The sequence below is a fragment of the Melozone crissalis genome, unplaced genomic scaffold (genome assembly GCF_028551555.1).
Source record: "Melozone crissalis strain CALT ecotype California unplaced genomic scaffold, PUWL_Pcris_2 ptg000068l_1, whole genome shotgun sequence".
Taxonomy (NCBI): Eukaryota; Metazoa; Chordata; class Aves; order Passeriformes; family Passerellidae; genus Melozone; species Melozone crissalis.
In genome coordinates this window covers 15,494,848-15,514,280 of record NW_026535846.1, presented here as the reverse complement: position 1 = coordinate 15,514,280, position 19,433 = coordinate 15,494,848, and the positions used below count along the sequence as shown (strand labels likewise).

At 46.5% G+C, this 19,433-nt stretch overlaps 1 protein-coding gene across 4 annotated transcripts in view; it reads left to right on the top strand.

Moving 5' to 3' along the window:
• MBNL3 (muscleblind like splicing regulator 3) overlaps positions 1–8,819 on the top strand; it is a 91,375-nt gene extending 82,556 nt beyond the window's left edge. For all 4 annotated transcript variants that reach the window (XR_008483885.1, XM_054289364.1, XM_054289362.1 and 1 more), the window contains one exon: positions 1,292–8,819. The gene's annotated coding sequence lies outside the window, so the exon portion shown is untranslated. The remainder of the gene's footprint in view (positions 1–1,291) is intronic.
• The last annotated feature ends 10,614 nt before the right edge of the window (positions 8,820–19,433 follow it).

Below are 19,433 nucleotides of genomic sequence, written 5' to 3'. Positions count from 1 at the left end.
CCTTGGCTTCCCTAGGATGATAGTTTTCTCTGAGGGGAGTGGTGGAGGAATTTGTCCTTGGAGTTACAGAGTACTATTTCACAGCCATAGCAGCAGTGTCATTTTTCCATTGCTTTTCTTTGTGAATTTTAGCTGATGTTCATGAGCTAAAACCTCTGGGTAGTTTCAGTTCTTGGCTGTGTTTTTTTACCTCAAGAGACTTCAGCCAATTTAACAAGAGGTCTTTCTCAAAGCAGCCATTTTGTATATGCAGATATGCAAACCCATTTCTTCCTTCGGTCACATATTACAGGCAAGTCCTTAAATACTGGAAATTAATTTAGCAATCAATTCAGTAATGATATCTATTAGCAATCAACAGAAGATACTTTCTCCGTGGCGGCCCTTATCTCTGCTGACCTTAATTAAATACCATGTGTATACATGACCTGCTGACTGTGGCTGTGGACCCTGTTCATGAGGGGTGACACCAAGCTTGTCCACATTAGTGAAAATGTTCAGCTTAGACTGCACTGCTGTTCCAAATGGCAGATGGACATGACATGTTATCCCATTTCCATAACGTGTAAAACAGCCTGTTCCACCCAATAAGGAGATCATTTGATTGGAAGAGCTTCATCTTGAAGTCTTTAAGTTTGTTTTCAGCATTTTTTCAGGAGACTTTCCCTTAGTGGGGCTTTGGTAACTGAAGCCCTTGCTGCTCTGACAGATGTTTTTCTTTTCCTCCATGGTTGAAGTAGTCCTGGTAGCCAGGCTGATTGGTCTAGCCCTGCAGGAGATAAGTTGTTGGGTCCTTCAGTGGAGGATTTTCATGGATACATCACAAAGACGCAATTTGCTCCCAGAAGAGGGGCCCTGAGCACAGGGTTTCTGTGTCAGTGTTTGATCTCTGGGCTCAGTCGCCTAAATCCTTAGGATCAGATTTAATGTGACTGTCTAAAGGAAACAAGAGCTAACACAGATCAGAGATTCCTTTGGCCCTCTCCTTAGCCACCCTCTACTTGGCATCCCATCCAAAAATCAAGACTATTATGTGTTCACCTCTCTCTTTCACTATTTGCCCTGTCATTGTGTGAAAGAGAGAGAAGTGCAGATTAAGAGGATGCCAAGTATGTTACTGACAATTTCTCCCTACATGAGAAAATTAATGGAATAAAATGTCTGTCTGCAACACACTAATGACAACTTCTTGGGCAACATATTGAGGATGTAAATGTATTAGAATGACTTTTAAAATATAGATGTATTAACTTGTCACTATTTCTTTGTTGTTGTTTTCTTTCCCCTGCAGCAGACCATGTTGAAATTCTGAACAGTAAAATTATGGAGCACCAGGACTTCTTGGTGGGAAGCTGCGCATGGCCTTTCTGTATATATTCCCCTCTTCCCTCTATCATTCTCTACCACCTCTACAGTAAGCCTGTTGCAGCCTACATGTTAACCAAAAACTGATCAATGGGAATGTCAAAAAAAAAAGAAAAAAAAAAAAGCACTATAGAAACAATTAACAAACAGCGCTCTGTTATATGAGATATACAAGTAGGAAATTATAATAGACTTTTATAACACATTACTTTAACACACTTAATCATTTTATGACTACCATCATGATAAGTGCATCTGCACAGCGGACTGTTGGTTTACTGTATACTATCGATGGATAAATGTTTGTCTTGTTTTTAAAGTGTTATCTTACTGTTTTGTTTACATCATAGTCTATTGATTTGTTTTAAAGTGTACATCATTATCAAGTATACTCAATACCATTTTTTCATTATTGTTATGTCTTAAGTTTTCATATACTGTAGGTTTTATGGGGTTTTGTTTGTTTTTTACTAAAAATGTTATTGTGGGAAACAGGAATTATGTGCTTGAAAAACACGACACAGAATGTTCTGCCCTTTGCTGGATTTTGCTGTTAATGTCAGCTAAAGTTGCTTATGTTAAATGCTCCTTTTATCATTTAAAACTTGCCTTCAGATAGTCTCCAAATTTTTAGTACAAGTGATGTGAAAAGACAGCTATCATTTTAGTCCAGTTCAGGGTTCTTCTTTCAATACAATGAGCTGATTCTGGAAACTTTTGGGGAAAAAAAACAAACACAAAAGCCCAGGCTCAGTAAGGGGACAGGAACAATTTGCTCAGACAGGGGTAAGCATCAAGGGATTTCTGCAGCTCTGTTGTCCATTGAAGTGCATTCTCAGCTGCAAACGGCGCACAATCTCTCTCGCTGTTCTCATGGTGCAGTTGAAACAAACAACAAAAAAATGGTGGTGGAGTGAGACGCCTTCAGTTGGGCAAAAACTCATTGCATTGGAGAGGAGCAGGTGCCAGCCCTTGGCTGGGGAGGGCCCGGGGCCGTGGCTCAGCCCAGGCTGGGCAGCACCGAGCCCTGGGCTTGTCTCCACCAAGCATGCTGAAACATTTTGGCCTGAAATCTTATATGTGTCTCTTGTTGAAATTTTGTCAGCATGCCCCATTTATTTAATCACCATTTTCCATAAGTGGGTGATTATTTCCCCCATCCCTGTGATCTCTGGCCCTTTAAAGCAAACACAGCAGTAACAAAGCAGCAAAAAGCTCAGCATAAGCTTTCTGCTGAAGATAAACATTTGTCTTAATGGAGTTCCTGTCGGTCAGTGGATTTATTTTGGCACCTTCTACTTGATCAAGAGCAATGTTTGTTGCACAACAAGGGCTAGTTCTCAATACCTCCTTTTCATACGCACGAATAAAACCATTTCAGCCCGTGCACCCTGGACAGCCCCGCCTGTCGTTATGCTGCGTTGCTGAACAATCTGGCTGCAGAAATGCATTTGGGTTGAGGATCCCGCCAAATTCATCCCTATCATAGCTCTACAGTATCATTGGCATTATGGAAGAGGTGGATTTGCTGCTGTAAATCCACAAACTCCATACAGAGAGAATCAAGCAAGAGGCCAGCTCACAGTGTCTGAAGGGGTGACCACCCTGAGCTCAGAGTGGTCCTGTAGAGTGCCAAATTCAGACACCAGATTTTCTTCTCTTTTCCCAGTTCCTTGGCCTTGGTTAGATATTCCTTGTTCCCCCTCCTGCAGTATGAGCACAGACAGTTTGCTGGGTGTGTGTCTCCATGGGCCACGAGTGATGGTGGCACACCCAGGGCGCAGCCTGTGAGCCCAGGGCAGGCTCTGACCATCTGCCCATGGAGACTCACTCATAGCATGAATCTTTGAGGAGCCCAGCTCATTAAGGCTTTGAGGAATCTTTTTGTTCAATTCAGCAGACTTTGAAGCAAACCCTGATAGAAAGGGGAAAAAAACATCCCCCCAAGACCTCTTTTATGGACCCTGAGTTTTGACGGTCGCTTGTGTCCGTGGATGTTCCCCAGCCATCTGTGCTCACAAGCAGAGGGGTGAAATCAGTGACTCTCATTTGTATTGGTGACCACATACCTGTTCTTTTCACCACTGTGTTTCTGTTTCCCAAAACCATAACATTGTTAGTGGAAAAAGTGGATTTGAGTACTTCCTGTTTGAAATTATTTGTGTATCAAAAATGGGTTTTGCACAACCTGTGCCAGTGCCTCAACAAAGAACAGAGCTGATCTTCTTAAGCCAGAAAGGATGCATTCAAGCTTGTATGGCTTTATGAGTTCAAGGAGGTTGAAATTTTTTCAGTGCTAAATGGATTTTTGTATATCTTGAAACTTTGATGTAACCTCCTATTTTATTTATCGACTTAAACATCTGGCATAGATGTGCATAGAATGTAAACCTAGAATACAGCTGTTTTCATGTCACATTTAAAGCACTGAAAAAAAAAAAAGGCGTTTAAGGATTATTTTTTATTAAAGAGGTCCAATGAGGGATGTTCAGGGTAGTTATATTAGGTGCCACAACAGTTTTTATATTGCTGGCAAATTTAGAGTTAATTTGTAAATGAGTTTAAGGAAAGAAAAGCTTGAAGCACTAAACTTCACCAAATTCAAAACAATCTCGGCAAAAATGCCATTTTGAGGTAGCACTATTTAAACTAGTTGTGCAATGACTTGCTCTAATTTTCTTTGTTCAAGAAAGAAAAGAAAAAAAAACCAGTCGCCAGACTATAAATTTCCTAAATAGACTATTACAAAGTCACCGAGCTAGTTAGTGACTCTAAACAAATGTCATAAAAGCATGAATATCATCCTTTATTTGACAAGAGATGTATGTAAGTTTGTTTAAATCAATATAATTTTAGTGACATTTTTATAAGCTTCCCACTTTCCATGAACCTATATTTTTTATTTATCCAAAGTTATTTCTCTTTGTCCATTTCTCTCAGCCTTATGCAAACAATATGCAAGAAATGCTGAAACTTGGATAAAACGGGTCATGCAGAGGGAAAATGAAAGCTGAGATTGATCATTTTCACGAAAAAAGGTTGTTAGTAGTTTCAATAAAAAGTACTACTACTAAACTGTAACATAAGCAGACAATAAAAGAGGGATTTAAAATAAAATGGATTCATAAAACTATTAAGATTATTTTTGTTAAATACAGTGTTTTTAGTAATTTGGAACATGATTTCACAATCAGCCGTGTTTTTTAGTTGGAAATTTTTAGCTGATGATTTTTGACTGTGTATTTTTGCATCGCAACGTTCTAGAAGCCGTTACCTCCCCGGGCAGCCCGCGCCGCTTCCCGACGCGCTCCTCCCGCGGCGCTGGGGCTGGGCTGGGGTCCCGCTGCTCCTCCCGCTGCTCCTCCCGCTGTCCCCTGCAGCGGGGACCCCGCGGGGCTGGCACCGCAGCCCGGGGGCACCTCGGTGGCACAGGCGGCCGGAGCAGGACACGGTGACGTCCCCTGGCCCGGCCGGGGCTGGCGCTGGCACGCGGTAGGAGTAGCTCTAGGACACGCCGGGTACACAAGGATTGAGAAACTGGAGTCCTCGTTTTGTTTATCCCTTGTACATTTCACAGACATGAGAATTGAAAAAGGTGAAATTTATGAGGAAAATCTAATTTCCCATTCCTGTTGAATGGATTTAGTTTGATATTGACCTGATTTTACCATGTGCCTGTTGAAGGCCTTAGAGTATATACTGTATGTTAAAGACTGTAATAACTTTAAAAAAAAAATAGTTGATAGCCTAATCCAAATGTAAATAGAGCTACAACTCATTGTTACTAGGCTACAACGCATTAATTCATGTCATATATTTTCATTTCTCTACCATTAGTTTTTAAGGTTTTCATTATTGCTTTTTTTGATATCTTTAGTAACTAATGAATTTAATTTTGAAGGAGAGTTAGAGAAAGTTTAAAATTTTTAATACATGTATTCAGCCCATTTAGTTATATTCTAAACCAACACTGAAGCATGGTAAGGTATAGAATACAGTCCATAACTAGTTTGTATAGTTTACAGTTTAAGAACAAAATTAACTTTGTATGTAACTCCTACAATGATAGATTCATTGTTAACTAATTATATTAAGTTGTTGTTGCTATGGCAACAAAACTACAACATGGCTACCTTTGTATACATTATTTGTGAAATTTTCACATGTAAATTAAAAGTGATGTGTAACAGTATGAGCTTGTTAAAGGTACAGTTCGATACTGTCAGATAAAGATATGATTGAATATTTTTAAAATCCCAAAGTCCCATGTGAACGCTGAATTTGTGTCTTTAAGGTCACTTTTTCAGTCAAGAAGTTTACAACACATGGATTTAGAGTCAGGTTTTATAGCTTGTAGAAATTGTTGTGTGGCAAGGGTTATTCCACAGTATTTTCACTTGGGGAACACAGCAGCCTGTATTTACAGCGTAGTGACCGGTCTTGCTTTCATTTCACATCCATTCACGCGGTGGCAATTCAGAATTAATCAGTTTCAGTACTGTAGCTTTGCCTGCAATTTTCTTTTCTCCAGAAATTGAACACTCACACGATTACGTTACGATCAGGGCTAAATAATTAAGCATATAGCTATTTTAATACTAATTTATATTAGCAAAAACTGTACATAAGAAAAAAAATATTGTGGAATGACCCCGTAACAGTGTTGAAGATACAAATATGCTGCAGTTAAACTGATTCAGTTAGTGTACGAATGTGTGAGACACACCTTTTTTGCACTTATGTACATAGTCCACGAAAGAAATCCTTGGAACTTATTTTGAATATAAAAAGTCTGTAATAATACAGGAAAAGTTTGTAAAAGAGATAGGTATTACTAAGGCTTTGAAAAGGAGGAGTTTTTTGCTATAAAACTTATCTGAAAGCATGATGTTGCTTTGCTGTTGTAAAAGCTTTGTAGTTTGCCATAGCTTATTATACAGCAGACTGATAACAGGTCAGCTCCAACCTGCAGCACAGAGAATGGGAAACGGTGTGGAATTAATTAGTAAGGTCACTAGCAAAGATTCAAATTACTTTTTTTAATCAGCCTACATTTTCAAACACACCCCAGGTCATGTTTCTGATAGGTTGTGTTCTCGGTGAATCCTATTAGGACTGGTAGGTCCGTGGCAGCACACACACATTTTTCCTAGCACCTAATCCTATTTCTGTCTTGAAGTGTTTATCTGTGGGAGGTGACTGTCATTGTGGTGAGTGTTTTAAATCCCAGAGTGAATTTGAAATGTCACAACTTCTTGATTTTTATTTTTTTTTAACCTTTTGGGGCAAGGTAACAAAACGGAAGGAGCTGGTGAACCATAGATGGGCAGGGATGGGTTGGGATTGTCTGGGACCAGTTCTCTGTGCTGTGTGACAGCCATGGTGTGATTTGAGAGGCACAAGGTAGTGCTGCTGGGACAGGGAGGTGGAGGCTGGTGGCAGTGTGGCCGGCTGGGTGCTCCAGGCTGGGACTAACAAGCCCCTTTGAGTGCCACCAAAGGAGAGCAAAGCTGTGGGTCCTCAGTGAGCAGCCTCTTGCTCCTGTTTGTGTTGGTACTGCTGGGACTCTGCAGTGCTGGGGGATTTTGGAGCAGCTGAAGTGCCTGTGTTGACCCATTTATTTTTGATTGGAACAAGTTTCGGTTTTTGTTGGATTTTTTTTACGTTCTTTTTTGGTTTTTTTTCTGTAAAACCCAAGCCCCAGTTTTGCTTCAGAAAAGTAACTGGTTTTGCCATGAGTCTGGTCCTGACTCGAGCAGTGAGGGGCAAGTCCTCCAGAGCAGAATGGTGGGGGGTGGCACCCAGTGTGACTGTCATATTTTGCTGGATGCCCCAGGGCTGGGGGCTGAGCTGCTGCTGCCAAGCACAAGAGCTGTTCCTTGGCCAGCATTCCCAACCCCTGGCAATGCCAGCGTGTGCCCAGCCAGCCCACTCTGCACCACCGGGCTGTGCAAGTGGTGGTTTGCTGAATTGGAACAGCCCCAGGGTCTTTAAAATGAGGAAAAATCAGATGTTGCTTCTCTCCGTGGTGTTATGTAATAACCTAGATTTTAATACAAAATAATCAGCTAGTTCAAGCCACCACACGATTATGGCTTCCCTTTGCCATCATCAGTTTCTATAATCAAGTTCTTTCTCATTTCTAGGATTATGAGAGAAAAAATATTTTGCACTATGTGAAATGAATCATAGCTGGTCAAACTTTGTCGGGGTATGAGCATGATCATGACAACACTGCTAAAATCTTTGCTAGTGATCTTTACTGACATCCTCTATCATCAAAAATAACTCTATATGCCTCTCAAAGGAGATATTTAAACATGCAAAATAACACAACTGTTAAATAAAATGAAGTTATTTTTCCAAACACACAACAGAGAGAATTACCTGACACCGAATTACAAGGTTCCAGTTCTTTATTACTGTACACAGATGCTATTTGATAGTGGTGGAAGCCAAATGATTTTGTTGCCATGGCTTTTGTATCCTAGCAGATGAGGGGATGATAAGACCATTCTTAGATTGGATTATGGGATTTTTTTTTCTTTCCAATTAGCTTTGTTTTATTTATTTTTTTTTAGATCATGAAAATGAACCAACTCCTCACCCTTTATTACATCACCTGACAAAAGATCACTATTTTTTTTTATAAATAGAGAATTGTATTTTAGGCAATCACTAAATCAAAGAGAGAATGTTCTCCTAAATTGTCAATTTTTAATTTAAATATATAAAAACATTTATACTGTACTGTGTAAAGTAGATCTTTGAAGCACATTCTTCTTTTCATAGGCATTTCTGGTAAAACAATGTAAGGGAAACATTAGATATCAATTTAATGGAATAGTTTAGAAAATATATACAAATGATTACACTTAGCCCTGTGGAATTGTAAGAAATTAAAATATCATTGGATCCAGACAGGCGTAGGTTAATGCAGTATTTCAGTTCCATAACAGGATAGTTCATTCCCTCAACTGCTACCAACAGGGTGTACGCTTTGAATTTATGTTTCTTTTTGCCACATTATATTGCTGTAGTGCTTGTACGTGCTTTAGAAATGTGCATAATGCTACTCATTTTAGTATGTTACTTCTATATTGTTATTGTTTATTTTTTGATCTTTTAATAAAGTGTATAAAATTCTTGGTTATGTTTTTTATGGATCCATATCTACACATTAATAGGAGTTTACTTTAAAAACTTTTCAAGTTCCAGTTTATTAGTCCCAAACTTCAAAGATTCTGATGTAAAAATAATAACTAATGAATTTGAATCAATGTTATATCTGAAGTGTAGATCAACAGAATAAATTTCTTTCCAGAAAATACATTCAGTATTTTGAATTCTGTAGCCAGTGCCTCCTTTTTACTGGATGCATTTGGCCTCTCATATTAAAGTTACTAACACAAGACAGACATTTGTATTTTAGAAAAATAAAAAGTAAAACTTTCCAGATGCTGCCTTTTGGTTTCTCTCGTGCCTTAGACCTTTGGAGACACATGTGATGTGGTCTGCTTGGCTTGTGTTTTTCCATGCTTCCTTTCTGACCCTGTCTGTGATGCGATTAGAGAGGAGATCAGAGCTGTGCATTTGAAGATAACCATGAAGAATGAATCAACTCCCATTCAAAGGCCTGCAGCTTTTGGAGAACAGTGGTGTGTGTATTAATTTTTCTCTTTCAGCATTCGTGTCAGATGCCATTTTGAATGTCCCAGTGCAATAATACAGCAGTGAGCTCCCCTTTGGCAGCAGCCTGGATTCCCCAGCTCTCTTCCAAGTGCCCAGCACGTGCCAGGCTGCCTGGCCAGCACAAACTGGGGCTGCCTCTCACCATGGTCTGGAGCCACCCTGGCTGAGCTGGGTCCGGGCTGCTGCAAGCGAAAATTGCTTCTTGATGAGCTTGTTTGTGCTTTCTGTAACATTATGTAGATTTAGATGTAAGAAAAGTGCTCAGCAGTGAGGCCACCCTGGTCACCACCTTCTTAACCAATAGCGCTGCATCAGAGGGGCTTTCACCCCTCGACTGCCTCACAGTCACCACGTGCTCCACCAAGGCTTAAAGCTGGAGGCTCCGGGCCAGGACACCTGGCTGGGCCAGGCCACAGCGTCACCTGGGCCAGGACACATGGCTGTGCCAGCCCACAGCATGCCAGCCAACAGCGTCACCTGGCTCACAGGCGGCAGAGGACAACGGCGGAGCCCCAAGGATGTGAGTAACTGCCCTGGAGATGTGAGTAACTGCCCCAAGGATGTGAGTAACTGCCTCAAGGATTTGAGTAACTGCCCTGGTGATGTAACTGCCCCAAGGATGTGAGTAACTGCCCCGAGGATGTGAGTAACTGCCCCGAGGATGGGAGTAACTGCCCCAAGGATGTGAGTAACTACCCCAAGGATGTGAGTAACTGCCCTGAGGATGTGAGTAACCGCCCTGGTGATATGAGTAACTGCCCCGAGGATGTAAGTGCCCCCAGATGTAACTGCCCCTGTGACATGCAGATGTCAGTGGCGGTGCAGCCTCAGCACCCGGGTGGCCGTGACGGGACACGGCTGTGCCGGGTGAGCCTGGGTGGTGCAGCCAGAGGGGTCTGGCGCAGCACAAGGGAGTCTCCTCAGCAGGGGAGGGATCCTTGGCTATTTTCCCAAAGGAGTTTAAGAATCTGACTCCTGGGAGGATTGGGAGTTTGAGGATGTGTTTCAGGGGATGTGGGCGCAGTAGAGCTGCTTGGGGCAGGAGTGGTGGCCAGGGGAGGCTGGGCAGACACTGCTCAGTAGGACAAGCTGCTGACTTTGAGAACAGACAGACCGAGCCCAGGACAAATTATGTAACTGCTGCTTTTTCATCAGCCTGTTCCCCTGACTTCTCTTTGCAGGTTAATTGACTCTATTTGTGTGTCAAGGCCACTTAGAGCTTTCTTCTATAAATGACTCCTGCCTCATCTCATGGCACAGTTAAATGTCTGAATTGTTTCTAAGATCAAAAAAAAGTGGAACTGAAACTTTTCTAGGCAGTTGATGTGGAAGCATGGGATCCTTCCTGAATGGTTACTCATAATTTCTATTGATAGCTTTGGTCTGGCTTTCTTTCCATGCAGGATGGAGACAGGGGCTTTCAAGTGATGCATTTTATGGAGATGTGGGATGGGCTGGGCCTTGGCTGCCTGGAGACACCAGCTCTGCTCAGAAGCCTCCCCATGGAGGAGGTTGGGGCTCAGAGTCCCACACTAGCACTGAAAATTTAGGGTAGTCAATCAACAGGAGACTTTAAATTGTGTTTCAAGGCCAAACAGCATCCTTGGGCCAGGGATGTGGGATTTTACCTGGGGACCATTTGCAGAAGTTACAGAAGGAGCTGCTGCAAACTGTTTTATAGGTGGAGATGGATGAAAGGATCTGACCAAAATTATTCATGATGCTCTATTTACAGCATGTGTCATTTTGAAGTCTTACAGCACCTGGCCCATCTACTTTTTCATTGGGGCTTGTTTGTGCAGGAAAGTCAAGTTTCATGCAAAAACATCTTTTAGCTCTTTGGCTGTTGAAGCTTCAGTGGGGAACATGGGAAAAATTCAATTTTTCAATACTTGCTCCATATTCAGATGGTCCAAAGCCAGTTTTTATTCCAGCTGGTCTTAGTGCTGGATAAATAGATCAATTTGATCTGTTTATTATGAGAAATAAGAGAATGGAGAAAAATTTGGCTAATCCCCAATGAGTTGTTGATCTAAAATATGCTCTCCAACACAAGCAGCTCTTAACTCTCACTAGCAGGGGTTGTGTGAGAGTGCAGGGCAGTGTGAGGAGCAGCCTGCACCCTCTCACCTGTGCTCTGAGCTGTTCTGCAGACAATGGACTCAGGTGCCTCCTCCAGCCCAGGTGAGACGTGCCTTGAGCACATCTCTGAGATGGCAGCACATGCCAGCAAAGGATCCCTGTGAGTGGGCTGGGAGGCCTCTGAGCTCTCTGTGGACAGGGAGACAGAAAAAGCCACAGCCTGAAGGCCATGGGGACCGGCCCTGAAGGCCATGGGGACAGGCTTGGAGGAGGAGCCACCCAGCCCTGATGGGTCCCAGCAAGGCGTGGTTCAGTCAGAAGATGTTTGCTTTGCCCTTCCCTCTTCCTTTTGCCTTCTCAGGGTGGTGCTGCCAGTCTTTAGCACCACATGCCCTGGCATCTGCCCTGCTGTTCCCACTGCCCTTCCCTGGATCGATGTGTAAATCCAGCCCCAGGGGATGGCACTGTGACACCTCATTCCCTGCCTGAGGCAGGAGGCCCTGGCACGGTGCTGCTGCCCCATTTCTGTCTTCACAGCCACAGCTGGGCTCCACAGAGGTATTTCTGCTTTGCTCCATGGTTGGTGTAAATGATTTGCTGGTAAATGTTATCAGAGCCTTCCCAAGGGAGCTGCTGCCTCCCACCCTCCACTCTGAGCCTGTGTCTGTAATCAATGCTGCTTCTGCTTTAATGCTTCACAGCTCCAACCTCAGCCCATCTCCATGGCAGTGCTTCTGCTGCAGTTCTGCATGTCCTGTGTTCCCCATGGCCCCACCTGCCCCACAGCCCTGCCAGCCCCAGTTTTGCCCCTACACCTGCAGCACAGTGCACCTGAATGTCTGCCACACCTCCTGGTGATCACATCAAGGGGCACTGGGGGTGCTTTGGGCTGCATGTGGCTGCACCAAAGCAAAGGTGCTTGTGCTTTGTAAAGCTTCTGGAAAACTCTTATTGAAGAAAACTGTGTTTTGCTTTCCTCTACAGAAGCCTGAATCAAAGCCATCAGCCACTTGCCCTGTGGGCTGAGCCTGCCCGAGGGTCACACCCTGCTATTAGGGAGACACAGGATATTCCATCTCTGCTCTCAGAGCCATGTGTGGCTGTGCCAAGGCAGAGCAAATACCAAGGTAAGATTTGTATTCTCTGGGGTGCAAGGTGCTGGTGGCCACCCACACCCCTGATGCTGGGGTGTGCAGGAGCAGCGGGTGCTGGCTCAGCAGCTCCCCAGTCTGGAGCATCCCTTGTGCTTTGGAAGCTGGATGTGCCCAGTGCTGCTGGCCTGGCCCTGCTGTGACCCCCAGTGAGGTTTGGGACAGGCAGAGCCCCAGCAGCGCTGGCAGCAGCAGGACGAGTGACGCACAGGTCACACAGCGCGATGCCACTTGTGCTATTGCATAAATCAAGGGGATTTGGGTGAGGGCAACGAGGGCAACTTGGGGCTCTGAGCTGGGGAGGATGAGGCCTTGGGAGATTTGAATTTTCTACGCTGAACAGTCTGAGGGTGGGGGCTGTGGCCACACTTGGACCAGTGGGGATAGACTGAGGGTAGCCCACGCTGAGGAGGGAGGTGGGCTGCAGTTCCCCCACCAGGCTCTCACCCCTCTGCCAGCTTTGCTCAATTATGGGAAATCCTTTAAGCTTTTGCATTAGTGCTGTATTTAGGTCTGCACTGTATTAGGGCTTGGCATAGGGAGCACAGTGAGATTTCTCACTTAATAAAGAATGTTTTAAAGGCATTTGTCACTGTGCCTGCTGCTGGGAGCCAGCTCTCTGGGCAGGCAGGGAGGGTGCTGGGGGAGGTGAGGGAGCTGGGCTGGCTCCAAGGCCTGCTGTGCTTGGCCCTGGCCAGATCCCATCCCTGCCCCTGTGCTCCCACACTGAACAGAGGGTCCTGGTGTGCCCCATTACCCAGCCAGCCAGGGGTACCTCAGGCTGTGCATCCCAGGGCTGCAGCTGGTGACCTCCCCACCCATGTGCATCAGCACAGCTGCTGGCAAAGCCCAGCCACCCTCCCTGAGGCTGCAGGGCTGCCGTGCTGGCAGGAGGCCCATCCCCTCCTGCTGGCAGTAAATGTGTCATCGCGGTGAGCAGGGATCATGAGTCACCAACGCCCACCCCAGCCAGCCTGGCCAGCCCTGGCACCGGGCTGCAGAGCAGGAGCTGGGACAGATCTGCCTCCTCCTCCTCCTCCTCCTCCTCCTCCTCCTCTGCCTCTCCCACCTGCAGCCTCACCAGCCTGCATCTTCCACAGGGCACCAAATGATGGGGTGTCCCTCAGGCAGCGCTTACCTGGGGCTGAGGTGACAGTCAGCTCCCCTGCACCAGTGTGGGGATGTGTCCCCCCCACAGCCCTGCTCACAGGGGTCTGACACTGTCACAGCTCTACCCCTGGGTCTTGGACAGCTTGGCAAGGATGGGGCTGAGGGGCTGCCTGAGGAAATGTGTGTCCCCTGGACTGTAAGTAGCTGAATCTGGGGCTGGGCCAGCTCAGGGTGTGCTGCTGGGAGCCAGGAGGAGCCTCTGGACTCCCCTTTCAGTGTGGATTTTTCTTTTAATGTGGTAATTGTTCAGCCAACAGAGTATTAGATAGAGATTTTGAGCCTCTGGTGATGGGCTGTGGCAAATGGCCCACACTCTTGTGGAGGGCAAAGCTCAACCCTTGGCTTGAGAGCAAGTGAGGAGCCTCCTCTCCCTGCTCAGCCTCATGAGTGTCACTTCAGCACTTGGATCCTGAGTGTGGATCAATCCTGGCCCTGGAGAAAGCCAGGCTCCTGGATCAGCCCATGGCTGCTCAGGAAGGACAGGAGAGAAGCTGTGCTGTGGCTCAAGTGACATCCCCGGCAAGCCCAGTGTAGGTGCATGTGGCAGCCCCCTTGCTGGGGGCTCAGCTGGGAGCCCTGGCAGCCTCTTCCCCTTTCCTTCTGAGCTGCTGTGTGAGCAGGAAAAGCAAAATTTTATGGGATTGTTGTGGATCTGCTGCTGAACCAGGCCCCAGAGCAAAAGCCTCTCCCAAAACCACCACTGGGGTCCCCAGGGAGGGCCCCAATCCCAGAGAGAAATCATCAGGCAGGGAAAGCTTTCATTTCCTTTCTGTCTTTGCCTTCTCCAGGGCCAGGCTTGATTACTCCTTTCAGCAACACAAAGTGCTAGAGAGGCTCAGCAGCCAGAGATCAATTTTCTCTGCTCTTGGTGCAATGTGTCTGTGCAGGGGAAAGTGGCTTTTTCCCTTCCCTTCCCATTGTGCTGAGGCTTGGTGGGTGGCACCAGGGGCAGTGGCAGCTGCTTTGCCAGAGGGAGGGTGGCAGGGAACGTGTGCCAGCCCTCACCTGGTGCTCTGCTGATGGAGGGTGTCAAAGCCTTTCACTCACAGCCATTGAGGAGCAAAGATATTGCTGGGAAAGAAATCCCAGCTTGTCTCAGACATCAGTACCACTCTGAGGCAGGGTGGGACTCACCACTGCTGCCTCTGCTCCTGCTGTGACATCCCCTCTCATTCACCACTTACTAGGGGAGGATGACTTTCTTTCTAGGGAACATGCAAAAATTTGTCTCCACAGGAATAATATGCAAAGATCTCATGTTTAAGTGATTGGAACATCGTGGCAACACAAGGTACGAAGTCTGAACACAGAGGGATTCAAGATGGTTCTCAATTATGCAGACAAGATAAGGAAAAAAAAATTTAGAGAATTTCAGAATTTTAAGAGGATGGGAAAGAATTTGGCACGGGATTAAATATTAGGGAAAAGATTAGACCAACAAAAAACAGAGGAGAAAAGCCTGAGGGGTAAGGCAGACAGACCAGAGCAAGGAAAGCTGTCAGCCCACAGGACAAGGACTGTGGATAAGGACTAACCAAGGGATGTGTCCTAGCACTGTCCCCACAGCATCCCAAATCCACATTCCCACACTGGAGCTGTGGCACAAGGCAGAGGGAAGAGCATCCTCTCCCTGGCACTGGCATGGCTGGACTCGCTCAGGGGCTGCTGACAGCGAGGTGCCCATGGCTGTGGATCAGTGAGGCAGTGAGCCCTCGGTGTGAGTGCTGGCTCAGCCCATGCAGGGCTGTTTGTTGGTCCATCTCTGCAGGGATGGGAGTGCCTGCCTGCTCCTGGAGGCTGGGAGGGAGCACCAGCCTGGCAGAGCCAGTTTGCTTCCACCAGCCACTGGTTTGATCCTCTCCAGACTGTGCAAATTAGGAAACTCTTTGAAACACCAAAGTGTCACACTGCAATGCCAGGAGCAGCCCTTTGCTGCTTTAAGCAGAAATACAGCTGAGGTTTGGATCACCAGCTTTTATCCACAAAATGCTCAAGCAAGTTCATAAACTGCAGAACAAAATACTAAAGACTGCAGGTAATTATGGCAGAGACCTCTGGAGTCCTCTTAGCACAAGGAGCCCCAGCAAAGCTGTCGATTGCTCCCACTGCTTCTGATCCTGGCTGGCAAATATTAATTTTGGTTTTTTCAAGTCGAGAAATTAACTGCTTTGCAACCCCATCTAATTTGAATACTCTAATTAAGCAGTTTCAGTGCTTTTCTCCTCCCAGGACTTTCCTTGGCCAAGCACTTTAACCCCTTGGTTCCCAGGCTCCTGGAGCAGTCAGCCTCTGAGGTCTGCTGGTTTGGCTCCCTTGGACGATGATGATGATGATGATGGATGCCACATGTCATCCAGGCTACAGCTCTCCAGGGCTGTTATGAAGACCCTTGCTGGTGTCTGGATTGTCTCCAAGCAGCCAGGTGTTCTCTCCAGGAGAGCTGACAGGCTCTGGTGTGGAGGACACACAGCTTTGTCCCATCGGCCTCCCTTGACAGGGAAGCTGATCAAGTGTCTCATAATGAGCTCGCCGTGCTCCTGCTCTGCAATGCTTTGTTGGCTGCTGGCAAAGGCAGCCTGGGGGGAAGCTGTGCCTGGCTCCCACTGCCCATGGCTCTGCCACTGCACTGCCATGGAAAGCCTTTCCCTGTGGCCTCAGGCTGAGCTCTGGAGGCAGCTCATCCAAGATGTGCAGGGTGGCCATTTGGGGACAAGTGCCAGGCACGGGGACTCTCTGCTGGTGTGTTTGTGTGGCTGGGGAAAAGAGATGGATGGGAAAGTGAGTGTCCTCAGCATGGAGAACAGGGCCATGCCAGGGAGATGGCCTGTGATATTCTGATTTGATATTCCATGACTCTAAATCAAGTGGGATGTGCCACCCTGCAGCATTTGGTGACAGTGGCAGTGCCCACCTGGGAAGAATCTCCCACATGCCATGAGTGCTGCCAGAACTCAGACATTGTGCATCCCATGCACAATGAGGAAAGGGCCACCAGTGTTCCTACAGAAATGTCCCTGTGTCACCCACCCAAGGCACTGAGGAGCCACAAGGACGAGGTGCTCAGTGTCTCAGTGACACTGCCTGTCCAGGGCTGGGGACAGCATGAGGCAGGGGTGCTCTGGTCTCAGGTCACCGCACAACCTGGCAGTGCCCGCCCGGGGACTCGGCACGCTTTAATGAGCTCAGAGCCAGCACGGAGGAATTAACGACTCGGAATAATACTTGTCACTTCTCTGGGAGGAAATTGTCAAGTGAAAAGCAATTTACTAAAACAGGAGGGAGGAAAGAAATGGTTTTGCTTATTAAGATCAACATCATATTAAAGTATTTTCTCAATACCCCATTTGGGTTGAATTTTACATTTTCTCTCTCTTGTTCTCACCAATGGGAGTAAAGCGGGAGGTTTCACTCTAATTAATTGTTGTCTGCTTCATTTGGCCAGCAAATTTCATGAGCAAGGTTACACATTTCTGTAGCATTTGAATTTCAAATGCTGCAGGAATATGACAAAAAAAGGAAAACACGTGGAATTCTAAAAGCAAATAGAAACCTTTCTGTAAGACATCAGTTTAAAATTGCTTTATACTTACAAATCTTAAAAATATATATTGTCTGAGTATTTACATTCCCCCTCCTTTCTTTTCATTTGGAGTTTAAAGCAACAGGTTTGATTTATGTATTCAGTGTTGCCTTTTTCAGCCTTAAGGAGCTGTATTTTCAGTTTTACTCGACTGTTGGCTAGAAATTTAAAACATATATATATATATATATATATATATATATGTATGTATGTATGTATATGTATATGTATATGTATTTCTCTGAAGAGGCTGTCCCATGTGTTGGTGATTTAACAAAGGCAAATCTGAGGACAGCCCTGCTCAGCTTTGCAGAAATTTGTGGAAGGTGGTACCCAAGGAGAGGGTGCTGTGCTGGCATCGTGTTATGTGTGTGCAGGACAGGCCACTCTGAGAGCCAGGAGCTGCAGCTCGGTATGAGCCCAACAGACCCGGAGAGCAAAAGCTGGAGGCGCTTCCAGGCACTGCAGAAAGGATTACAGCAGCTTGGACTGTGAAGGGCAACGAGGAGAGAGCTCAGCTCGATGTCTGGAGAAAATAGGAAGAGGAATGACCCGTGAAAGCACATTGCTGGCTTCACCAGCACGGCCTGCTCACGTGGAGCAGTGACTCATCACCACCCAGAGACCCAGAGATGCTGATCCTGCGGGCAGGAGGTGCAGCATCAGAGGGGACAACCAGGAGAGAGGGCTGGTGGGGAGCTGAGGGGCTGCAGGCACTGAGTGTGGCTGCCTGTGGTGCTGATCAGCTCCTGGCCAAGCTCTTCTAAATGGCTGCTGATCTGGTACCATGTCTGTGAGCCAGAGATGCTTCTCCCAGAAATCCCAATAGTCACCTTGTTGTATCAATTATATTTCAGTGCAGCCCTACTTCTGCTTTAGAATTGGTAATTGCTTTGGAAAATGTCCTTTACCTCTTTTAAAGCACCATCATCATTTTGTTGCAACTAAAGTAATGGCTAAAAGCTGAGGGATGGCAGAAAATCAGAAATTTCTGAGAAAGGTCCTCAGGATTTGCCTCTGAGTCATCTCTATATTGGCAGGAAAAGCTGGCAAAAAAGAAAAGCATCTCTGCAGGTTCTGAAACAGCCCCAGAATTAGGAGACTGGGCCAGGTGGACACATTCAATCCCTAAGACACATTTCACTGGAACCTGACAGGGCTGAGATCAAAAGCTGTCATTGCATTTATGTGACTGGTGTAACACGACCTCCCTGAATGAGCTGCATGTGAGAGCAGCCCCCGGTGCTCCAGCAGCCATTCGAGCCCTGAGGAGCTGGTCCTACCCTGCAGCTTCCCTGCTGAACACCATAAGGCACAATAAGTGGATTAGCAAAACCTCTGGAAGAGGCAAAGAAGAAAGGACGCGGGGCCTTAAGCTGGTTTTGCATGTATTTACGCAAATGACGTCCCCAGCTAGATGGTAACTGAGGTGAAAGCTGGTCTAGCCCTGCTGCCCTGGCTCAGCAGCTGCTGCAGCCCTCCTGGCAGAGGAGAGCCTGGTTTGCAGCTCGAGCAGACACAGGCAGTCAGAGCAGATCGATGATGGCAGTAGGGACAGCCCACAAGAGGTGGTGGCAGGCACACAGCACCCACACTGTGTGCAGTGGGGAGGCTTTGGCTGTTGGGAGGTGCTGCAGTCCCACCCTGGCATCCACAGGACACGTTCCAGACTCCTCACTCCATCCATGGCTTGGAGAGGCTCCTTTGTCACCTCTTGGGGTTCTGCTCCCAGTCCCACTTCCCTGCTGGGCACAGCACCGGGCAGGATTCATCTCTCACATTGGTGAGATGGGGATTGCAATTATTCCTGGCCCTTGCTTGTGCCATCTGTCTGTTCCCTGAACATCCCTGCAGGATCTGTGTCTTAGCAGGTTAATTTAATAAGAGCCTGCTTTATTGTTGCTGGCTGCAGGCACAGCATAGAGCAGCTGAGTCCATCAGCAGCACAGAGCTGCTCTGGCAGCAATCGAGCCCTGCCCGGATGCTCATTTGGGAAGGTTGTTCTGCTGAGAAAGGGCAAACCCTCCTGGGGCAGCGGCGAGGGCTGAGCCCTGCTCCTTTCTCCTTGGCAGGAGCTGTGGAGAAAGTGGCAGCAGAGATTAAATCAGGCCTTTGACCCGGGATGTGCCACACCTCAGGGGAGGGGATGGTGATAGCGAGGGAGTGGCAGAGGTGGTGTTGGCAGGAGGTGCCCTGCGTGGCTGGCTCAGGGCTTGGCCATTTATGGCAGAAGCAGCTCTTCCCATGCAGACTTTCAAAACCTTTTACATCACCAGCTATTTTTGTGGCTCAGGATATGTGGTAGGGCACAAGGTGGTGAAAGAGCCGTGCAAACTGTTTAATGAAGGGAATGACTTGTCTTAAGGATAACAAACAACCTGGTGCTCTTTGGG